Genomic DNA, 18,522 nt, shown 5'->3' with positions numbered 1-18,522 from the left:
GCTAGGCAGGGCTGAAATGCAGGTTTAAATTCAGGTTGTGGGGCTGAGGTTGTGACTTGAGTAGTGCACTTGCTTAGCACATGTGAGACACTGGGTTTGATCCTCAGCACCACATTAATAAAATAGAACAGTTATAACTTTTAAAAAACGTGGTTTTACAGACATTAATTTACAAAATCTATCTTCGTATATTTAATATGTTTTGTTAATCAAGTGAACCTAATTTCAAATGGAGTGAAACTGTAACTCTGGTTTTGGAATAAAATAAAAATTCTACCATTCTAAAGCTAATCCCCCTTTTTAAAAATTTTATTTGTTGTTTTGAGTTACACATGATAGTGGAATGTTTTTTGACATGTCATACATACATGGAGTATAACTTCACTTTTGTGGTTGTATATGATTTGGAGTTACACTAGTTGTGTATTCATATAGGAACATAGGAGGGACTGGGGCTGTGGCTCAGTGGTAGAGTGCTTGCTTAGCATGTGTGAGGCACTGGGTTCAATTCTCAGCACCATGTATAACTAAGTAAAATAAAGATCCGTTAACAACCAAAAAAAAAAAACACATTAAAAATAAAAGAACATAGGACAGTTATTCGATTCATTCTACTGTATTTCCTATTCCTATCCCCCTCAAGCCCTTAATTCCTGTTAATTTATTTTTGTTTTGAGACTGTCATGTTTGGCTGGGTTGTCTAGGACCTTCAGTGGTCTGCAGATAAAGATCACTGTAAGGCAACTGAGGCTCAGAGGTAAAAGCTGTGATCCATAAGCTTCTTGCTTTCCCATGCATTCAGCATTGCTCCAGCAGTATTCTTCCTCTCAAGTGAATTCAAGGCCAATAAGCAAAACTAATGTTTTTATAGAGTAAATATGTTTTCCATAGGAGATCCTAAGCTGCTGTGAAGTAAGAAATTTAGCTGATGCAAAGTGCATGAGTTTGTCAGGACAGCTGCTTTTTTCTTTTTCAATACTGGGGATTGAATCCAGGGCACTTAACCATTGAGCTACTACCCAGTCTTTAAAAAATTTTTTAAAATTTTGAGACAGGATCTCATTAAGTTGCAGAGAACTTAATGTTCTAGTTAGAGGACTTGAACTTTGAGATCCTCCTGCCTTAGCCTCCTAAGCTGCTAGAATTACAGGCATGTACCACCATACCCAGTTCCCCTCCTTTTTTCTGAGTGGATATTTTAAAACATCTATTCCTTATGAAGATATTTAAACTTTAAAAATATATATATTTGGGGGGTTGAGGGTGTAGCTCAGTGGTTGAACATGTGCTTAGCTTGCACAAGGACTGGGGTCAATACCTAGCACCAAAAAATATATAGATAGCATTGAAGTATAGGTTTAGGTATGTATCTCAGTTACCTTTTAAATATTTGGTTGTAGGCATTGTTTTACAGTGTCTTGAGAGCAAATGGCTTTCCAGTTCACCAGTAGCCTAAACCAAACATCAAAGAATGCCACATAAGCACTTTAATTTTTATTCCTTGTGGCACTAATACAGCAGTTTCATTATTTGCAGGTGGTTATGAGGGTACCTGTATGGAGTTTATTATAATTGTCTAATTTGGAGTATTTAACTTCAGAATTTAATTCTTTCCAGAACCCCACCTTTTTTGAGTGTTAGCATTTATTTGTATTTTCATGGCTTTTGCCCTAAAAGCTGAGTGCAGATTTTACCAAATACACATGTATTTGGTTCCAGCTAAAACAGATTGATATTGTAGTGTTGTTATAGTCGTTGAGGAAAAGGAAAGTTCATAAAGCACAGGGAACAACTAATATGATCTATAGGAAACCATTTTTTAAAAACCATTAAAACACTGATCTTAGAGTTTAGGACTTTTAAAAAGCTTTCTTAGCCAGGCACAGCGATACACACCTGTGAACCCTGTGGCTCAGGAGGCTGAGACAGGAGGATCATGAGTTCAAAGCCAGCCTCAGCAACTGCAAGGTGCTAAGCAACTATCTCTAAATAAAATTCAAAATATTGACTGGGGATGTGGCTTAGTGATCAAGTACCCCGAGTTCAATCCCTGGTACCCAAAAATAAAAAATAAAAAGCTTTCTACATCTAAGGACAGTAAAGGGGCTGGAATTACAGCTCAGTGGTAGAGTGCTTGCCTAGCATGTGCAAAGTCTGGATCTGATTCTCAGCACAGTATAGGGATTGAACTGGGGTTGCCCTACTACTGAGCGACATCCCCAGCCCTTTTTATTTTATTATTTTGAAACAGGGTTTTGCTAATTATCTGTGCTGACTTTGTACTTGTCATCCTCCTGCCTCATCCTTCAGAGTTTCTGGAATTATAGCATATGCTGTGGTATCCAGCACAAAAAGAAATATTAAATATGAATAATTTGCATATCATGACTCATGATCTTTCTAAAATTTCAGTTTGAAGATAAACTGAAAACAGTCTTGGAATAAGTTTGCTATAACAAATTCTCCTTTGCAAGGTCTTATTAGAGTTTGGAAAATTGATGTAGCAGTAATGTAAACATCAGTGAAAAATTGCTATGTTTTAGTCCCCATTCTAAAAGTGAGAAAAGGCAACAACAAAAATAATTTCTTTCTTCATGGTCTCCAGGTAAATAGTAAAGGAGTCAATGTTTCACATCATGTAGCCATAGTAAAACCACAATTCCTTGTCCTAATTGAACCTGGCTTCCTAATCTATTCAAGGATCATATTTCTAAAGGCATATTATTGGTTATCTCTAACAATTTTTATTTTCCTTTAGGCAGGAGAAAAAAAGACTCTCCTAATGTAACAAATTAATATTTCATGGCCATTCATTTTTTTTCTTAGATGTATAGACCTGGCCACACAAAGACCATTTGCTGTTTCTGGCTATAACATAAATATTTAATTAAAGGAAAACCTACTTTGAACCATTCTTCCATAAGGCATAAAGTGTACTAGCCTTGGGCTACACCATTGTCATTTCCCAAAACCATCTGTTACTTACCCCAGGGTTTTTAACCAGTTTTGCAAACTAAGAAAGCATTTATCTGGCTGTTGAAATGTCTTAGGTACTAAGGATTGAACCCAGGGATGCTTAACCACTGAGCCACATCCCCCAGCCCTTTTTTATATTTTATTTAGAGAAAGGGTCTCTCTGAGTGGCTGAGTGGCTAAGTGCCTCGCCAAGTTGCTGAAACTGGCTTTGAACTCTCCATCCTCCTGCCTCAGCCTCCCAAGCCACTAGGATTACAGGCATGTGGCACAATACCCACAGGGAGATGAATTTTTAACCTTTGAGCTGCTGTAGCCAGAAGAGAACAGCCAACCAACTACCACTATTAGAATCTAAACTTAGAATAAAGTGAGAGTCCTCCTAAAGCCAAACTTTTAGCTCCATTGTTTCTCTGTTTTAGTTTGGTCACATTTAACTCTTGATAGACTGGAAACTCCGGTAATCCACAGATATTGCTTTGCTTTCCCAGACATTCATTGTTGCTTTAGCAGTATTCTCATTGTAATTGCTAATGATGTGTTGTAAATAAATGATGACTTAAAAGATTCTTTTTTTTTTTTTTTTTTTTTGTGGTGCTGAGAATTGAACCCAGGGTCTTGTGCTTGAGAGGTAAGAACTCTACCAACTGAGCTATATCCCCAGCCCCCAAAATATTCTTTTTTAATAAATAGTGAACTAGTTCTTCTTTTCTGGGAGCCAATCATTATTTACCTAGATAGGACAAAGATTTTAAAGAAAGTTATTTATGTGCAGTGGCACATATATTGATCGCAGAGGCTCGGGCTTAGGAGTCTGAGGCTTGAGGATCACAAGTTCAAAGCCAGCCTCAGGTTTGAACTCAAGTTAGAAGAGGCGAGTTTGGTCTCAGAATGGAGGGCCATGATCCAAAAGAAGCAGAGCAGTTGAGGAAGCTGTTTACTGGTGATCTGAGCTTTGAAACTACAGATGATGGTTTAAGAGAACATTTTGAGAAATGGGGCACACTCACAGATTGTGTGGTAATGAGAGACCCCCAAACAAAATGTTCCAGGGGCTTTGGTTTTGTGACTTACTCTTGTGTTGAAGAGGTGGATGTAGCAATGTGTGCTCAGCCACACAAGGTTGATGGGCGTGTCGTGGAACCAAAGAGCGCTCTTTCTAGAGAGGATTCTGTAAAACCTGGTGCCCATCTAACAGTGAAGGAAATTTTTGTTGGTGGTATTAAAGAAGATGTAGATGATTTAATTGGAGAGATTACTTTGAAAGATATGGCAAGATTGAAACCATAGAAGGTATAGAAGACAAGCAGAGTGTGGAAAAAGAGGATTTGCTTTTGTAACTTTTGATGATCATGATACAGTTGACAAAATTGTTCAGAAATACCACACTATTAATGGGCATAATTGTGAAGTGAAAAAGACCCTTTCTAAACAAGAGATGTAGTCTGCTGGATCACAAAGAGGTCTTGGAGGTGGATCTGGCAACTTTATGAGTCATGGAGGAAACTTGGGAGGTGGTGGAGGTAACTTTGGCCATGGTGGAAACTTTGGTGGAAGAGGAGGCTATGGTGGTATAGGGGGTAGGTATGGAGGAGATGATGGTGGATATAATGGATTTGGAGGTGTTGGTGGCAACTATAATAGTGGTCCTGGTGATAGAAGTAGAGGAAGCCATGGTGGTGGTAGACCAGGATATGGAAACCAAAGTAGTGGATATGGTGGTGGAGGAAGACGATATGATGGTTCCAATGAAGGAGGAAATTTTGGTGGTGGGAACTATGGTGGTGGTGGGAACTATAATGATTTCGAAAATTCCAGTGGACAACAGCAATCAAATTGTGGACCCATGAAGGGGGATAGTTTTGGTGGAAGATGTTCTGGCAGTCCCTGTGGTGATGATTATGGATCTGGTGGTGGAAGTGGTGGATATGGTAGCAGAAGGTTTTAAAAACAGCAGAAAAGGGCTACAGTTCTTATCAGGAAAGAGAGAAGATTGTCAGGAAAGCTGCAGGTTACTTTGAGACAGTCGTCCCAAATGCATTAGAGAAGTGTAAAACTGCCACAGAAGGAACGATGATCCATAGTCAGAAAAGTTACTGCAGCTTAAACAGGAAACTCTTCTTGTTCAGGACTATCATAACCACAGTTTGCAAAAAGTGCAGCTATTGATTAATGCAATGTCATGTCAGTTAGATGTACATTCCTCAGGTCTTTTGTCTGTTGGAGCTTTTTCTTTTCATCACATTAGGTATATTGCCCTGTAAATTGTGGCAGTGGTACCAGGAATAAAAATTAAGGAATTTTTAACTTAAAAAAAAAAAAAAAAAGCCAGCCTCAGTAATTTAGCAAGGCCCTAAGCAATTTACTGAGATCCTGTTTCAAAAAATAAAAAAGGGCTGGGGGTATGATTCAGTTTTAAGCACCACTGGGTTCAATCCCTGGTACCAAAAAAAAAAAAAAAAAAAAGTTATTTCTTTCAATTCCATTGCCCAAGATTATAAAGTCACACATACATTTCTCTTATGATTATAGAGAAAAGTGGTGGTTAGCTCTGTTAACATAACTAGTCCAAATTATAATTGGCAAAGAGTTGAAGTGTCACAGCATAAGCTAAAGGGATAGGAATTTAATAAAGGTGTACAGTGTATGGCATTAAGTCAATGTGGATAGAAAGGCTTGATTGATCTAGCATATTAAAATGGGTTTTATTTTGACTAAAAAAATTAAGAATTCAACCTCTGGTTCCATTATACAACTTTTAAAAAATTCTAATTCAGGCCAACTGTGATTTAATGTGCATTTTGAGTTAAACGTCTTAAAATAGAGTTGAAAGTCTAAATTGCACAATAAGAGCCACCTGTTTTATAATCTTAAGTGCTATTTTTTAAAATATTTTTAGTTGTGGATGGATACAATACCTTTATTTCATTTATTTATTTATGTTTATGTGGTGTTGAGGATTGAACCCAGTGCCTCACAAGTGCTAGGCAAGTGCTTTACCACTGAGCCACGACCCCAGTCCCTTAAGTGCTATTTTGACCAGCTTAAAATGTTGTCCATATGCAAAGGGATTGCTCAGTATTAACTTTTTTCGGGTACCTGGGATCGAACCCAGGGTTGTTTAGCCACTGAGCCACATCCCCAGACTTTTTAATTTCTTATTTTGAGACAAGGTCTCACTGTTACTGAGGCCTCTCTGAGTTACTGAGACTGACTGCAAACTTTCCATCCTCCTGTCTCAGCCTCTGGAGTCCTGGGGATTACAGGCATGCACCACCATCCCTGGCCAGTATTACCTTTTTTTTGGGGGGGGGGGGGTCTAGGGATTGAACCCAGGGTTGCTCTGCTACTGAGGAATATCCCCATTCCTATTTATTATTTGCTTGTTTATTTATTTTGGTACCAGGAGTTGAACCCAGGGGCATTTTACCACTGAGCCACATCCTTAGAACTTTTAGTTTTCATTTTGAGACAAGTTCTTGCTAAGTTGCTGAGGCTGAGCTTTGAATTTATAATCCTGCCTCAACCTTCTGAGTCATTGGGATTACAAGTGGGTGCCACCATGCTCAGCCAGTATTAACTTTTTAATGTAAATTATTTTCAGCAAACGTATATTATCTGCAAAAGATGTAATACCATATAGGTAGCTACATTCTCTCACGTTAAGGCAAAGAGTTTCATACCTTTGCTGAATACCTTGAAGACAATGTAATCTTTCAAATAAAAGTGGTTGTACATTGTTACCTGAGAGAGTGATGAACAAATAAAGATGGAATTATCTAATCCCAGTGACTTGGGAGATGAGATAGAAGAATTCCAAGTTTGAGGCCAACCTGGGTAACTTAGTAAGACCCTGTTCAAAAAAAAGAGTAAGTGCTGGGGATGTAGCACAGTGGTAAAGCACCCTGGGTTCAATCCCCAATACTACAAAAAATAATAATGATCCTTTGGAATTCTGTATAAACTTCTAAAGCTTCTATTTTGTAGTATAATGTATAGTCTTCATCTTATTGTAGTATTTCTGTACTCCTTCCCTAATCTAATCCTTAACCACAAGTCATACTTCAGTTAGTCAACCTTTTAAGGTTATGTGATGTGACTCTTCCTTATTCTCCCACTTTGCAGATGAGAATACTGAGGCAGTGAACCAAAACTGTGGGCACTAATCTCAGGTCTTACACTCAAAGAATGTTTACCTTCCAAATCACGTAATGAAGTTCCTTCCTCCCCAGCTGTATAAAAAAGTAAAAAATTTGGGGGCTGGGGTTGTGGCTCAGTGGTAGAGAATTTGCCTAGCATGTGTAGCACTGGGTTTGATTCTAAGCACCACATATAAATAAATAAAATAAAGGTCCATCCACAACTAAAAAAAAAAAATTAAAAAATCTGGATTGCTTTCTTTCTTTCTTTTTTTTCCCCCTTTTGGCTGTGTGGGGAATGAAACTCAGGGCTTAATGCATGCTAGGCAAGCACTCTACCATAGAGCTACATTGCTTGGATTGCTTTTCTTGGTTCATATGATAGGCACCAGATAAATACAAGATGTCTTAGATTCTCTTCATAATAAAACTGAATTCAAGGAAATTTACTAAAAAATTTCCTATGCTATTTTTAGAAAAACAATTTATGGTAGGTACAGTATAAGAATGATATAAAAGGGTTGGGGGATGGTAGCTCAGGGGTATAGCTCACTTACTAGCATGCATGAGACTCTGGGTTCCATCCCCAGAACTGTGAGGGGAAAAAAAAAAAAAAAGAATGATATAGCTCTATTGAACTGGTCAGAAACTGATACACTGCCACTTCATTTTTCTTGCCCCTCTTGCTCATAGTATTTCCTCAGTGCCTAACATAGTGTCTTAGTTCATTTTCTATAACAGAACACCACAACTGAAAAACTATAAAGAGTATTTGACTCCCTCTGGAGATTGGGAAGTTCAGAATTGTACCATATCTAGTGAGGGCTTTTGCTACTTCATATGATGACAGAAGAAAAGGAAACTTAATTCCCCCTTTTTATAACTAACCCATTCCTGCAATAATAGTCTTAATTAATTCATGAAGGCACAGCCCTCATGGCCTCATCACACCTTTAAATTCCCCACCTCAGGGCAGAGAATGTAGCTCAGTGGTAGAGCAGTTGCCCAGAGTGCAGGAGGCCCTGGGTTTGATTTTCCAGCACCAAAAAGAAAAAAAAAAAAAAAAAAGAGAGAGAGAGAGAGAGAGAGATTCAGTTTCTGTCTAGGTGATAAACCAGGTCACCCCTGCTATTTGTAGCTTTTTAACTAAGGAGGAATCGTATAAGTGAAATGAAGTGAAGGAGGTGCTGTGGTAGCAATAGGCAGAGAGCCTGTGACCTAAAGAGCTTTTCAGGTAGGTCAGCTCTCTTGAATCCTGAGATCTGAGGGGAGATGTATCCACAGAGAGCAAAGGTAAACAACAGCTTTGGTGAAAGGGCATTTGAGATAACCGGGAAGGTTCCCCAAAGAACACAGAACCCAAGTGTAAAAAACATTGTCTCACCAAAGGAATATAAGCAAAATGCTGATGAAAAATATGAATTCACAAAAGAAATTCCCTCCAAACTCTGACTAATAGTTCTCTATGACCCTTAAAATTTCCTTTTTTGAAAAAGGTTGAGGGCTGGGAACATAGCTACATGGTAGAGCAGTTGCCTAGCATGTACCAGGCTGTGGGTTTAATCCCCACACCACAAAAATAAATCAAAAAGTTTGTAGAAATTTAAATGTCCAAAGAAGAAGTAAATAACAAGAGAAAAATGCACCAACAGTTGATGACAGTTAATGGAAGTCAAAAATTAAAGCTGATAGAAAAAGTCACCTTAGAAGCAAACAATATAAGAAGTTGAACCAGATGAGACTGCAATATCCAATTTTTTTTTTTTTTTTTTTTTTAACAAAGGCGATTTCTTAAGGTTCAACCTTAAGTTTTCCATACGAAATTGCACTTATTAGCTGGGTGCAGAGGTGCGTGCCTGGTAATCTCAGCGGCTCTGGAGACTGAGGCAGGAGGATCACAAATTCAAAGCCATCTTTGGCAACTTGGTGAGGTCCTGAGCAACTCAATGAGACCCTGTCTCAAAATAAAATAAATAAATGAAAAGGGCTGGGGATGTAGCTCAGTGGTTAAGAACCCAGGGTTCGGTCCCTGGTACCAAAAAAGAAAGAAATTGCACATATTTGATCATTCTGACCTGTGAAAATGCCAATTTCATATGGTTCAAAAGAATAAAAATGTTGCTGGAAGAAATGGTAGACCCAACCAAAATGGGAAATCCTCTACAGTAGCTCTCAACGTCAGGGGACAGAGCAAAGGGCCTAGGGCGTTGGCCTCAGCAATTTAGCAAGGCCCCAAACAGTTTAGTGAGACCCTGTTTCAAAAAAAAAAAAAAAAAAGAGTCGGGGCAGGGTAGGAAAGACAGTGGGATTAATTGGTCATAACTTTCATAGCCTTGCATTTATATCCACAACCAGGGTAACTCCACATCATGTATGACCACAAGAGTGGGAACCTAATAAAGTAAGTTATACTTTATGTATGTATATTCTGCCAAAATACATTCTACTGTCATGTATCACTAAAAATAAAAAATAAAAATAAATAAAAAGTGCTGGGGGGCTGGGGAGATAGCTCAGTTAGTAGAGTGCTTGCCTCTAAGGCCCTGGGTTCAATCCCCAGCACCGCAAAAAAAAAAAAAAAAAAAAGGGGGGGGGGGAAGTGCTGGGGACTTAGCTCAGTGGTTGAGTGCCCCTGAGGTTCAATCCCCAGTACCAAAAAATTTGAAAAAGGAGAGAGAAATGAGCCTTCATATAAAAATAATGTAATAAAAATTAAAGGTATCCTAATTACATCTTTCATTGTAAGGGAACACTCAATATCTAAAGTTTAAAAGTATTCAATTAAGCTGGGTATAGTGCCATATGCCTGTAATCCCAGTGTCTTGGGAAGGTTAAGGCAGGAGGATTGCAAATTCAAGGTCAACCTGGGCAATTTAGTGAGACCCTGTCTCAAAACAAAATCTAAAACTGGGTACAGTGGTGAATGCTTGTAATCCCAGCACCTCAGGAGGCTGAGGCAGGAGAATAAATCCAAGGCCAACTTCAACAAGTTAGCAAGACCCTGTCTCAAAATAAATAAGAAAGTATTGAGCTCAGTAGTAAAGTGCCCCTGGTTTCAATATCAAGTACCCGCCCCCCCCCCCCAAAAAAAAAAAAAAAAATCCCTTAGATGTGAGTCCCTGATTCCCTAAGAAATTCAAAACTCTCAAGTGGAGACCTACTATCTGGTGCTGTTGAATTGAATTCCAGGGAAACCGAAGACTGTATGGCTCCAATAAAACTTTGCCATACACATCTGTGGGAAATCTGAGGATGAACTTGTAGAGGGATGTTACATTTGCAAGACCAGTTGGCTCTTCACTCCTGTTGTTAGGCCCTTTGGCAAATGAGCTGGATGCTTTGATACTTTTCCCTAAGGAGTCTAGAGAACTCCTGGGATTGGTAAAAGTGCTACACCACCACCACCACCCACCACCCCTGCCAAACCCAGGGGCACTCTACCACTGAGCTATATTTCCCCAGCCCTTTTTATTTTTCATTTGAGACAGTGTCCTCCAAACTGGCAATTCTGCCTCAGCCTCCTGAATTGCTGGGATTACTGGCAAGAACCAACATGCCCAGCTAGACTTTTAACTTCTTTAACAAATGTGTTCAGACAGAACTGGGAGAAACAGGAAAAGATTAAACAAAGTTCCTTTGACTACAGTATTAGATATCCTGATTCTATTATAGGAGCATAAATCAATCGAAACACTGTTATGTGTGCAATGGAAACTAGTTTACTTAAAAGTAACAAATCTTAACATTGTCAATGTAAATCTATTCCTGTGAGGAACAGTGTCTAACTGATAGCTGTACTAAATTTTGCAGCCTTCTAACCCTATTTGGAGGTTCATGCCACTTTTATTTTTTCCAGTGCTGGTTTTCTTTTCTTTCTTTCTTTTTTTATTTTTTTATTTTTATTTTTTGGTTGGGGTGGGGAATATATATGATAAGGAGATAGAGTTTATTGAACATTTTTCTCCTTCAAAGATGTTAATTAGAAAAATGTTTTTTGAGGTCTTATTTACAAATATATTTCATAAGCATTCTGCTAGCCACATGCACCTTATTGTAGGAGGTGTTGATAGAAGGTTAGTAATCAGAGTAGAAGATCAGAAAATCATGAAATTTATCCACTACACAGATATTTTTAAAAAGTAAAGGTCAAGGACTGAGGCTGTGACTCGGTGGTAGAGTGCTTGCCTAGCATACGTTAGCAGCACATAAATAAATAAAGTTATGTCCATCTACAACTAAAGATAATTTTTTAAAAAGTAACGGTGGAACTATTTTAACAGCATATTACATGCCGGTAATCCCAGCAACTGGGGCAACTGAGGCAAGAGGATGCAGGTTTGACACCACCCTCAGCAATTTAGCAACGCCCTATTTCAAAATTAAAAAAAAAAAAAAATAGTAAGAACCAGGGTTATAACTCGGGGTCTCTGGATTCAATCCCCAGTACCAAAAAGGGAAAAAGAGAACTTGTTGAGTGTGTGGGAGGTTCTGGGTTCAATCCCCACACACATAAATTTCTCCATAAATTCATATTTCATGTATCCCTTCATTTTCCCTCTTGTTCTCCACATCAAATATCCAATGTTTGAATTTCTCTATTTCTCATAAATTGCTTTACATTTGACTTGTTCAACATCGGATCTGATAAAGTCCACACTTTCCACTACATTGGTTCATTCATACATCTCACATCTCTCATATATATAACCTTTATTTAATTTATTTTTATGTGGCGCTGAGGATGGAACCCAGTTCCTCACAAGTGCTAGGCAAGCGCCCCTGAGCCACAACTGCAACTCATTCACATCTCTTTTTAATTTAAAGGATCCCCAACTTTTGCTTTTCTTATCATGATTTGTTGAAGAGGGCTGTGCTGTTTTGAGAAATGCTAGAGAGCACAGTGTGTGTATGTATTTTAATTTTTTGAGACAGGACCTTGCTATGTTGCCCAGACTGTTCTCAAACTCCCGGGCTCAAATGATCTTCCTGTCTCAGCCTCTCAAGTAACTGGATTACAGGAGTGTGCCACCACCTTAGTTTGTCCTCTCCTTTTTCACTCAAAGCAGTACCTGGAATTTATTATTTTATTTTATTTTTTTGCGGTGCTGCGGATTGAACCCAGGGCCTTGTGCTTGCAAGGCAAGCACTCTACCAACTGAGTTATTTATGGACTCAACATGTATTTATTTCTATAGTAGTATATAGTTTTTTGTTTTTGTTTTTGTTTTGTTTTTGTGTGTGTGTATGTGTTTTGTTTTTTTGGTGGGGTTGTTTCTGCAGTACAGAGGATTGAACCCAAGCTACATCCCCATCCCTTTTTATTTTGAGATAGGTCTTGCTAAGGTGCTTAGCCTGGCTTCAAACTTGGGATTTCTCTGTTTCAGCCTCTAGGTAGGATTATAGACATGGGCCACACCTACCTTCATATTATAAATATTTCTATGAAGACTTTTACATTTTAAGATCCTCACATTTTTTAAAAAAATACTTCTGTAGTTGTACATGGACATAATATCTTTATTTTTTTATTTTATATATATATATATATATATTTTTTTTTATGTGGTGGTGCTGCGGATAGAACCCAGTGCCTCACACTTGAGAGGCAAGTGCTCTACCCCTGAGCTACAGCACCAGCCCAAGATCTTTACATTCTTATTAAACCTCCCAAAGTAGGATCTGAGTAAATTTCATTTCTTTATTTAAAAAAAAAAAAAGACTTTTACATTTTATTTTACTCCTCTATAGACTGTTGAATAAACTAAATCTGTTCAGTTCCAAATCAGGGTTGGTACCAACTTGATCTAGTCATCCTGCGTCACACCTTTGTCTTTTACCATTTTGTTCAGAGAACCATTTTCTTGATTTTCACAGGTACTATGGGGATATTCTAGAGATATATGGATGAATAAGTGAAATCCTGGATTACTGCTGTTAAGTTTAAAAAAGCCAAGCATAGTGGCATTTGCGTGTAATCCAGGCAGCTCGAGAGATTGAGGCATTGAGGCAGGAGGATCTAAGTTCAAAGCCAGCCTCAGCAATTTATTGAGGCGTTAGCAATTCAGTAAGACCCTGTCTCTAAATAAAAAATAATAATAATATATTTTTTGGGGGGGGGGAATACTGGGGATTGAACTCAGGGCACATCCCAAGCAGCCCTTTTTTGTATTTTATTTAGCAATGCAGTCTCACTGAGTTGCTTAGGACCTTGCTTAATTGTTGAGACTGGCTTTGAATTCACCATCCTCCTGCCTCAGCCTCCTGAGCTGCTGGGTTTACAGGTACGCCACTGAGCCCGGCAAGAACTTAAGAGGTAGAAAGAAGGTAGAAAGCAGTAGTTCATTTTTCAATCAATAATAATTTCAGGATGCAGAGGGGAGGTGCCTTAGCATTTTTCTTTCCTGTCCCCATAAAAAACAGGAGAAAAACTCAGACTAGGAGGCAGGGGCTTCCCTGAAAACAGAGTTCCTTTTAGGATCTGGACACTGGGAGTGGGGCCAGCTTATATTTAGTAGAATTTGCAGGTGGTGGAGTACTGGAGACCCAGTTTATACCCTTTGCCGCAATAAAACTGAAGAGAAGTGTGGTTTCTCCTTTAAAATCCTGGGACTGGGCTGTAGCTCAGTGGTAAAACCCTTGTCTAGGGTACGTGAGACCCTGGAGTTCTAGCCCCAGCACTTCCAAAATAAGTAAAATCCTAAACTGGGTTTAGCATCTTGCCTTACACCTCCATACTTCACGTGTGTGTGCGCGCGCCTGTGTGTTAGTCTGACTTTCTATATTTCACATAAGAATTTTGCTAAACTTGTTCAGGCTCCAGGGCACTTGTGGCACAAATTTTTGACAGGCTGGTGCTCTGGCTTTCCTTTAGGAAGTAATATTTTTCAGACTCTGCAACCTGCCTTCTGACCCTAAGTGTACTGGGGTAATGGAGGGGTGGAGTCTCCTCATTGAGTTGAAGACTTTTTGGCTTTGGTGGTCCAAATGCAGAAAAGCCAGCTGCCTTTTCTCCACTTGCTTTTGCTGGAGTCAGTACAGCCCAGTCTCTCTTCCCTCATTGCAGTCATCCACCTTGAATAGTCTTTGCCATATTTGGCAAGTGTTATAAATAATTCTTTTTTTAACATCCCCATCCCTCATCTCTTTCTCTGTCCTCTGACTCGACACAGTTTCTTAGTGGAGTCTCACATTTCCCTTTGAGAAGACAGTCTCCAGGTAAGTTTGTTTTCTGGTGAAGAGAAGGTGCTATAGAAGAGCATAATACAGAGAATGTAGATGAGAGATGCTTTCTAGCAGAGTATGGTGGTCTACACCTGTAATCCCAGTAACTGGGAGCCTGAGGAAGGAGGATCACAAAATTGAGGCCAGCTTCAGCAATTTATCAAGACCCTCAGCAACTTAGAAAGACCATGTCTCAAGATAAAAAAAAATTTAAAGGTCTGGGGATATAATTCAGTGGTAAAATGACCCTGACTTCAATCCTCATTAGCCCCCTCCCCCACCAAAGAGAGGGGGGGGTGGAGAAATACCTTTTAAATTAGCCTTAAGTGTCAGGGCTTGATTTTTCTGTGCTAAAGGGAGGGAAATTCAGCCTATGAACTTTGGTGTGGAAAAAATCTTGAGGCAGTTAATCTAGACATCATCCTCGCTATGTGTGCAGTAAACCCTGATGTCTAGGTATGGGATGAGCTGCTCCTTGAGGTTTTGCCTTGGTCACTAACTGTTGGATAACCAAGCAGTTCACCTTTACAATGAGAACTGCTCTTGTGTATGGTGACATAATACAGTGATAAATTCACAAAAACTGTAATCCTACATCAAGTACTAATTAAATTGGATTTGATTTAGGCTGAACAAATTTATATACCAAGCACTGGACTATGGCTGGGATGCAGAGATGAATCAGGCAGGAACCTGGCCCTCAGGTTCCTGATAAAACAGGTAACTTAGTATTGCCTGATAAAACAGGTAACTTAGTATTCTAGCTCCTTAATGCACAAGTGTTATGAAATGGTTAACGACGTGCTTGAGAGTAGATGGAATCTTTCTGGATGTGTCACAGATTTATGAGCTGGGTTTTATAGGATACCACCTGGTAGAAAAAGGGCCTTCCCTTCTAGGCAGAAGAAATAGTGTGAGGGGCTTGGGTTGTGGCTCAGAGGTAGAGTACTTGCCTAGCATGTGTGGAGCACCGGGATCAATTCTCAGAACCACATAAAAATAAATAAATTTGAATAAAGGTATTATGTTCATCTATAGCTAAAAAAATATTTTTTAAAAGAAAAGACATGGTGTGAGCAAAGACAGGAACATTTATTCTTTTTTTTTTTTTTTTTTTTTTGGTGCTGGGGATCAGACCCAGGGCCTTGTGCTTGAGAGGCAAGCACTCTACCAACTGAGCTATACCCGCAGCCCTAGGAACACTTATTCTTAGAAACTAATTTGTGGCTGGAACACAATGCCATGGTGTGGATTGGGAGAGAAAGAGATGGAGTTGGAGAGGAAGCTGGAAAGATAAGCTGGGTCAGAGTATGAGTTATACTGAACCGCCCCCCTTAGGACAGACACAAGAAAGATGTGAGTATCAAAGACTAAGTTTATCTTCTATAGCAATTATCATTGGCAGGTATGAATTTGTTTCCCTTTGATTAATTTTTCTAAACCAAAAAAATTTTTTTTCTTTTTTTGGAATCAAGGACTGAATCCAGGGGCACCCGACCATTGAACCACATCCCCAGCCCTTTATTATATTTTATTTAGAGACAGGGTCTCGCTAGTTACTTAGGGCCTCACAAGTTGCTGAGGGCTGGCTTTAAATTTACCATCCTCCTGCCTCAGCCTTCCACGCTGCTGGGATTACAGGCATATGCCACTGTGACTGGTTTCTGAACCAGATAAAATCTAACTCCCATTTTTGTTTGTCTGAGTTGGAAAAATTGAATTTTGTATGGGGTATTAGTGGGAGGCACTCTCTTGAGTTTTCCAAGAATCTCAGGGTGGGGGAAGTTTTCACAGTGCTCAGGAAAAGTGGGGAAAGGAGCCTAGTCTTTTGCTTGGGGTGCTCATTAAAAATACCCTGGTACCTGCTACCACACTATAGTGATGTTGAGAGCTGCTCCTTTATCTTCTTCAGTCACCCAGCTCCATAGATTTGTATTGGCTCAGAGAGGCCTCCCCAGTTGTCCTTCCTGCATTGAGTTGCTTTGGAGTCTTATAAATATAGGCAAGTGTCCCTCCATCTAGGGCACTCTTGGGAAAGGAAGCTCCCAGTAGTGTCACCCCTCAATTCAAAGGTACTAGCTTCCCATTTTTTCCTTTCTAGGACAAACCATCTTAATCCTCAAGTCCAAAAGTTCTTTACAAATCCTGTTCCTTGAAAAACTGCTATACTTTTGAAGTCAGTGGCAAGTTGGATGAGCTAAATAAGTCTTCATCAAAAATATAATGGACTGGGCACGGTGGCACATGCCTGTAATCTCACAACTCGGGAGGCTTAGGCAGGAGGACTGAAAGTTAAAAGCCAGCCTCAGCAATTTAGTGGGGCCCTAAACAACTCAGCCAGACACTGTCTCTAAATAAAATACCAAAATGGGAGAGGTCATGTATCTTCATAGTAATATCTCCTTTTCTAAGATGGAACTGCCTCAGTAGAAATTTCAAGCCTGACAAAGGGGAAAAATTGAAGTTGCTATAAATTATTTACTATGGAGGGAATAAATTGGATAGTTATATTATTTCTCTAAAGGACAATATTTAATCTCTTACTGTCCTGAAATATGTTTTTGAGAGTTTTTTTTGTTTTTGTTTTTGTTTTTTTTCTGTGCTGGGGATTGAACCCAGGCCCTTGAATAAGCTAGGCAAATGCTTTATCACTGAGCTACACCCTCAGCCCTTTTTTATTTTGAAACAAGAGCTCACTAAATTGCCCAGGTTGACCTTGAACTTGTGATCCTTCTGCCTCAACCTCCTAACTAGATGGGATTATAAGCATGAGCCACCAAGCCTGGTTTCTATTTAATTTTTACAACATGTTTCATTTTATAGCAGTTTGGGCATATGTAGGGATTAGCTAATTCTTTTGGGAAAAAAGTAGGTAAGTATCTGGCTATGGTTTAAAATTTCTCTCCTTATATTCTTTTTAGTCTTCTTTTGCTAATTGAACTAGCTTAATCAAAATGGTTAGAAGAATGTCTTACATTTAAACAAAGGGTTCCAATTCTTAAGATAGTTCTACTTCATAATTTCACACCAAGGACTGGGGATGTGGCTCAGTGGTAGAGCGCTTGCTTAGCATGTGAGGCCTTGGGGTTCGATCCTCAGCACAACAAACTTCTATAATTTCAGGTCCTGAAATAGCTGTCTTCTACCTTGTAGTATCTTTTCAGCTACAACCCTGCTCAAGTCCTGTATATCCCTGTGTATTTCCAATTCAGATTCTTAGAAGAGGGAATCAAGCTCAGGACAACTTTTCATACCAGGCCATAGGTCCATTGCACCAGGCAATAGTCTCTTGGCCTCACTCTCTCATGTGCATGGGTAAGAAGACTCTGGAATCACTGCTTCACCATCTAGTGCTTTGTCCTCATGGACCAGTTGCCTAAACTTGCTGACCTTTTGTTTTGCTGTAGGAGATGTGATTTAATAATATTACCCTTTCAGAGGATTAATTCTGTAGATAAAATTAGATCATATGTACGAACACTAGCAGAGCCCAAGTACAAAGTGAACTGAAAGTAAACAGAAATTATCACCATCCTTGTTATTATGAGAATGACACTGTCCTAGATGCTAGAGATATGGAGATTGAAGTCCCAGTTCTCCAGCATAGGGAACACAGGAAGGTCACCCTTGATCCAGTAAGGTGAGTACCATGGAGAACCAGAGAAGGAAGTGTTACCCCCAGTGGGATTACACAGGCAGAAGAGATTATTACATTTGTCCTCTGTATTTATCCACCCATCCATCAACCTGGAATCAGAATTCAGATGTGAATTATTATGTCAGGTTCATGTCCTTATTTATTTATTTTTGCGGTGCTGGGGATGGAACCCAGGGCTTCACACATGCTAGGCCAGGGCTTTATGATACATCAGCAGCCCTCATGTGCTTATTTGAAAATTAAGTCAGACTTATTTGTCATAAGGAAGCCTGACATAACTGGTTATCTGACTTTATTTCCTACACCCCATGTGACTGGAAAATACTTCATAATCTAATGAGCTGCAATTTCTTCTGTGGAAAAACAGGGATAATAATGTAGGTTGAGTATCCTGTATTCAAAATGTTTGAGGTCAGAAACATTTTAGAGTTTAGAATTTTTTTTCTGATTTTTTAATATTTACATAAGCATAATGAGCTATGTGGGGATGGGTCCCAAATCTAAAGGCAAAATTCATTTGTTCCATATTCA

General features: G+C 39.1%; 1 pseudogene across 1 annotated transcript; it reads left to right on the top strand.

Annotated features, from left to right (window-relative positions):
• Positions 1-3,763: 3,763 nt before the first annotated feature.
• Positions 3,764-8,162, top strand: LOC306658631 (heterogeneous nuclear ribonucleoprotein A3-like; annotated as a pseudogene). Its single transcript has one exon. The product of its transcript is annotated as a heterogeneous nuclear ribonucleoprotein A3-like (transcript).
• Positions 8,163-18,522: the final 10,360 nt, after the last annotated feature.

The sequence above is a fragment of the Sciurus vulgaris genome (genome assembly GCF_902686455.1).
Source record: "Sciurus vulgaris genome assembly, chromosome: 4".
In the NCBI taxonomy this organism is placed as follows: Eukaryota; Metazoa; Chordata; class Mammalia; order Rodentia; family Sciuridae; genus Sciurus; species Sciurus vulgaris.
Note: the sequence above shows the minus strand (reverse complement) of the source record. Positions and strands in the feature narration are given on the sequence as shown.